We start from the raw sequence: 6,538 nt of genomic DNA on the forward strand, positions 1-6,538 counted from the left end.
TATGTGGTTTGTGGTACCCAAGTCTATAAACCAATAATCATTGCTAGGTGCTTGTGACATGATCCCTATTACATGCTTCATGGCTACTAAGCCTCTATCATAAGCAACATCTCTATATCCTCCATTATAACATGTATTATTGCCATATTTATGGTGTCAACCATAACCTCTCCCACCATAAGTGGGTTGATGATATCAATTTTTTTCCAAGTGTCCACGTTTTCCACAACCATTGCATTGCATGTCACAATGTATAGGTCCTTTACGGCCTCTACCACCACACGGTTGTGCTCTATCCTACCTCTAGGCATAAATTTGCCTCCTCTAGAAATAAAACTCTCACCTACCTATAGCTACATTATGGACATAATATAGGCCATCTTTACCAAGTCCTTGACCAAATTCTCCACATCTATTGCCACCACATCCATGATTATGACAAAACACTTGGTCATGGTTACTAATGGATCCACCAAGGTTATGCCCAACTTCCTTTGTCATGCATAAAGCAACCAAATCCTCAAAATCTAGCATAGTTCTTTGCATGAAACGAGATGAAAATTGAGTTAGCTAAGGACTTGTATTGTAGCCCAAGTCTGTTCACTGTCATCAACACCAAGTCGTCCTCATCTACTTGTCAATTAATGCTAGCCAAGTCCTCCCCACCATGAACTGCCTTATTTTAACAATGGGGGGCACTTAGAGAAAATATATCGGGGGGTTCACTATATGTAAACCATCTATACAACGTGAGTTCAGAGGGTATTTAAAAAACCCCTTATCTGTGAATTTTGAACTAATAAAACAACCCCTCTTTCTTTATGAACTTAAGGGTTTTTTTCCAAAGTGCAATAAAAAAACCCCTTATTTAAATATATTTATGTAAATTTACCCAAAATTTTTGAATTAAAAAACCCCTCTTGTTGAACTCTCATGGTATACTTACATACATAGAGGTAGACCCCCCGAGGAAAATATGGTATATTACATGCAACCATGGGCTTATTTAAAAAACCTATGTAGCCTTGTCATCATTTAAACCAACCCTTCTATGAAATATTAACATAATTTTCAAAGCCCTTATTATCTGTATATTTTCCTTACTATATGTATATTTTCTAGCTAATAGTCTGTCAAAAACCCTTAATGTAGACGAGTTGTTTAAACAAAAGATTAAGGTACAGGTTTGTTCGATCTTCTTTTCCTAATGATTTTCAAATCATGTATGACATCGATCACAAAATAATTCATTAACAAAGCACTATTGAGACTTCTAAGCACAATCACCTAGAATAACATATTTCATTGACAAAGCGTAATTGACACTAAAACTTTTCAAAAGGTTATGTTTTTTTAGCAACTAAATAACTAACTTCCATATGTGCAAAAATTTGCTTTCTTGTCATCACCCAAAGTTTACCTTCATAAAACTATGATCATTTAGGAAATCCATTGAAACAAAGGCAACAAAACCATAGCAAAGAAGTCCTTATGAATGGTAGTATAAAAAATTAGGAATTGAAAACATGCAATAAGTCTCTTTAATACAAGTTTTGATTGTGGTCATGTTCTCATTAGAAATAAGCATAGTATTATTCTTCATGTTTCAATCAATTTTACCACCTCTCTGGACAAAGGTCCAATCATGCAGTTCAGTGGGCATCCTAATGTGAAACCACCAACTAACTAGGGTTAGGGCCTATATAAGGACATGGTTGGATGGTGATACACATGACACAAGACCTCTAGTCTTACACGGGGAGAATCAACAATACTTCTTTGGAAATTGTGCATAGGGACATATGGGGTCTACATTAGAATAATGTATCTCATGATGGAGTCTTATTCATTGATGATCACATGTACATGACATGGGTATATTTCTTGAAGCACAAAATTGAGGCTTTATAGAGTAGGATTGTGGCATGTATGTAAAGTATTTTAGGTTGGATAATGGTGGAGAGTACATGTTTTGTGAGCTTGAGGAGTACCTTAATGAGAATGGCAATAAGTGGAATCTAAAATGTAGCTACACACCACAACAACATTGCATTATTGGGCAAAATCAGTGCAGAGTGACTCCCATCGCATTGATACATGATCACCTTTCAAGAAAACTTATGATTAGAAGTTCATGGTGGCATACATGAAAGTGTTTGGTTGTGAATGTCAGGGTAAAGGGCCGATGGATGGCCCCTAATTTAGAGACAATTATATGAGATAAACGTGTCACATTTCAAGAACATCGTAGATGGAGTTGTCAACTGACATGGAGTCATGTAATTGGCCGAGATGCATGTTCAAAACCCACACCTTGCCTTCCTTTTACTGGAGCTCTCTCATCGTGCCTTTTCGGTACACATTTTTTTAATACGTCAAAATTGAAAATGTTAACGTGAGCGCTTTACTGGTCGCTAGAAGCCATGTCGCTTTTATTATTGAATCTCCTCCGAAATCAACTCTGCGTTGCACTTAAAAATGTGAAGAGTAGCTCAAGATTGAGCTTCCCCATTTTCAATTGTCGTAATATGGAGCTTTCACTCTATGTGCATGTGCCAAATGATACCGCAACGATTGGATGATGCCCAATTCAAAAGAAGGGCTATAAATTCGCATATACGTTCTTGGTGTGGAAGGCCCCTAAGCGAAGCTCTAATTTGAAATTTGTCCTCCCGCCCTTTCCCCTTGTTTCCGTTTGCTTCATTTGGCAGTGTTAGCAGAGATGGACAAGAAGGGCGATATTGCATCTTTGCAGGGTATACAAGAACACACAGGGGTCGAGAAGGCATCTGCCCAGGACACACAAGAACACACGAAGGGCGATCTTGCATCTGCTGTTGAAACGAACGAGAAGGGTGACCTAAATATTGTGTCTGCGCAGGGCACACAATTTCTGCAGCTGCGTCATGATGTTGGATCTTCAATCCGTCCCCTTGCAGAGTCCAGCCATTGCCTAGACGCAGAGCTTAAGCTTGCACATCCAGTGTATGAGCAGCGCATCGATGACCAGCTTGTTGATCTCGTGTCGAGCCAACTGCTGCAGTATCCTGATCTATATGGGTCTTCTGTCGATACCTTCACACATTCCATCATCAAAATTGCTCGGCAGAGTGACCATTGCTTCAACTTGTTTGCAAATCTTATCAGAAGCAAATTAGAGACGCAGCTCTCCATCCAGTTCCTTCGCAAGCTCTTCAGAATCATTGAAGCTTCCTTTGCTTGTAGCATTCGAGTGTGGAGAAGGACACTACCAGTCTTTAATATGAGAGATAGCTTCATTGCTGCAATTGCAAACTGCCAAGTGCTTTTGGTAGTTGGCAAGAAAGGGTCGGGCAAAACTAGCCAAATCCCCCAATATCTTGTTGATGCAGGATGTTATGGTGATAACCAGACGATTGCTTGCCCGTAGCCTGGAAGTGCTCGCAACTTGATAAGCATAGCCCGGAGAGTGGCCAATGAATTGGGAGTAGAATTGGGTACCCTTATAGGGTTTGTTTTGGACACGCCACGGTATTCTTGTTTCAGCACAGGGACTGCTATCAAGTTTATGAGCGAAGTCCATCTTCTTGGATAATCGAGCCACGACACAGATCTTTTAGCTTATTCGGCAATCTTCATTGATGACATACAGGAGCAGAGGGCTGACACACAGTTACTGCTTGGCCTGCTTAAAGAAACTCTCCAGAGACGCTCATCGCTACGTTTGATTATGAGCTCTGCAATTGTGGACACGATTGTGCCTGGCTTCTTTCCCAATTGCAACACTCTAGAAATACCTGAATCACAACTTCCTGTACAAGCGATACAATTGGCTGAGGTTTATGCCAAGGTACACTTCTTTGATACATGCTTACGTGCATTCTTAATTTGCATTGACGTTGCAGCATTAGAAGTTGTTTATTTATTCTAAGTCTGCTATTTTTGGTAACATTGTTGATCCTAATTATCACGACTCATGAACTGCTCTTGGCTATTCAATGCAGGACACACAATTAATGCATCATCATGACGTTGGGTCTGTGCAGGGCACACACTTGTTGCAGCTGCATCATGATGTTGGATCTTCAATCCATCCCCTTGTAGAATCCATCCATCGCCTAAACGCAGAGCTTCCACCCCCAGTAGATGAACAACGCCTCCATGACCAGCTTACTGATCTCGTGTCTAGCCAACTGCTGCAGCAGCATCCCGATCTTAATGGGTCTTCCGTCGGTACCCTCACACATTCCGTCATCAAAATTGCTCGACAGAGTGACCACTCCCTCAGCTTATTTGCAAATCTTATTAGACGCAGAGGGATGGAGCTCTCTATCCCGTTTCTTCGCAAGCTCTTCAGAATCATTGAAGCTTCCTTTGCTTATAGCATTCGAATGCGGAGAAGGACACTACCAATTTCTAATATGAGAGATAGCTTCATTGATGCAATTGCAAACAACCAAGTGCTTTTGGTAGTTGGCAACAAAGGGTCGGGCAAAACTGGCCAAATCCCCCAATATCTTGTTGATTTTGGATGTTATGGTGATACCCGGATGATTGCATGCCCGCAACCCGGAAGTGCTCGGAACTTGATAAGTATAGCTCAGAGAGTGGCTAACGAAATGGGAGTAGAATTGGGCACTCTTGTAGGGTTTGCTTTGGAGAAGCCACGGTATTCTTGTTTCAGGACAGGGACTGCTATCAAGGTTATGAGCGAAGTCCATCTTCTTGGAGAGTTGAGCCTTGACACAGATCTTTCACATTATTCGGCAATCTTCATTGATGACATACATGAGCAGAGGTCTGACACACAGTTACTGCTTGGACTGCTTAAAGAAACTCTCAAGAGACGCTCATGGCTACGTTTGAGTATGAGCTCTGCAATTGTGGACACGATTGTGCCTGGCTTCTTTCCCAATTGCATCACTCTAGAAATACCTGAATCACAACTTCCGATTCAATTGACCGAGTTGGATGCACAGGTACGTTTATCGCTTATCTGTAAGTACAATATGCTTACGGGGAATATTTAGTGTGCATTTTTTATTTGCAGCAGTAGAAGTAGGAAAGGAATTGTGCTTATTTAGCAACATTGTTGATCCTAATTTGATGACCCATGTTGCTCTTGCCCCACTTGAAGGGCCTCTTATACTTACTTTGCTCGCTTAATGTGATATGTGTGTAACTGTTTTCCTTGACATGCAGACGCAAGTAGAAGGCAATCCCCATGCTGAGATGCAGCAAGGAGAAGGCAATCCCAAGGAAAAGGAAATGTGAATTTTGGAAGAAGGCGTGGTTGGATTTATAAGTGTGTATGGCAGACTAGTAAGCAATCTTGTAAATGGTGTGGTGTTAATACAGGCAGCTCTCTGTTCATAATATCAACGGGGGCGCTTCACAGGTTTATGGCTGTCAGGTTTTTGGGGAGGATCTTCAGGAATAAGACTGAATGGTTTATAGCATGAAAAGATATGGGAGCCTATTTCTATATATAGTGATGCTCAAAAGGGTTGTATATTATAAGAAGTCACACTTAGATTTTTCAAGTTTTAGCAGCATGATTATTTTGTATGGATTTTTTTCCCTTGGTATGGCTGTTTGGATACTATATTTTGCCACAACTTGAATTTCATATACACATGCGTGCGCACACGAGTTGAGAAAGAAAGGAAAGAACACAAAATACGAGGTTTCTTAAAAAAAAACAAGCGTGTGTGTGTGTGTATAATAGAGAGAGAGAGAGAGAGAGAGAGAGAGAGAGAGAGAGAGAGAGAGTATGGAACCATTTTTTTTCTTTTAAGTCTACGTGTATATGAGACATGCAAATAGGAAAGAGAGCATGAGGAAAGGAGGATTTAAGACTTTTCAAAAGTGCTTAAAAAAAAAATATCCTATTAATGTAAGGAGAGAGTAAGATAAAGAATGAAAAACAAGAGCATAGCTACAAATTATGTATATTTCAAACTAAGATTGTTTTAAATTTTGTGGAAAACATTGTGGACAACCTTAGCAAAATTGTGGATTAGATTTTGTGTGCACGGTAAAAGCATAGAATGGTGGAATACTATTTGTCACCTACAATAGTGTATTAGCATTTTTTGGATCTAGAATTTATTGTTCACAAGTTATCCAATAATGTATAAGATGACACCCAATTGTGAACCAAATAGTGTACCAACATCACGGACACCCAATTATATAATACATGTCATTTAGTCTTCTATAGGAGATATCCATGGACACATGTATATGAGCCACCATACCCTGCTTTTACTTGACAAGAGTGTGGTTAGCAATCTTGTGGATAGCAATTTTGTGGACAACATTGTGGTTATTAATTTTGTGTATAGCAATTTTACGGGTGCAAATTTTCTTGATAATAACAAGTTTGGGAAGAATAAAATTTTGGATAGCAATTTGTCAAAACCTATTTGTGGATAAAGAGGTCTACTGACTGAAGCAGACTAACGAGTTCGAGGAAGCAAGAATATGAGACAAAGAGCTAAAAAACAAGAACCTTGAAATTCATATGGTGGACATCTCTAATAATACACAGCTCACT

At 39.8% G+C, this 6,538-nt stretch overlaps 1 pseudogene; it reads left to right on the forward strand.

The window, feature by feature from the left end:
• Positions 1 to 2,651: 2,651 nt before the first annotated feature.
• Positions 2,652 to 5,597, forward strand: LOC147443476 (uncharacterized; annotated as a pseudogene).
• Positions 5,598 to 6,538: the final 941 nt, after the last annotated feature.

Source organism: Adiantum capillus-veneris, chromosome 14, assembly GCF_014529385.1.
Source record: "Adiantum capillus-veneris isolate H3 chromosome 14, ASM1452938v2, whole genome shotgun sequence".
Taxonomy (NCBI): domain Eukaryota; kingdom Viridiplantae; phylum Streptophyta; class Polypodiopsida; order Polypodiales; family Pteridaceae; genus Adiantum; species Adiantum capillus-veneris.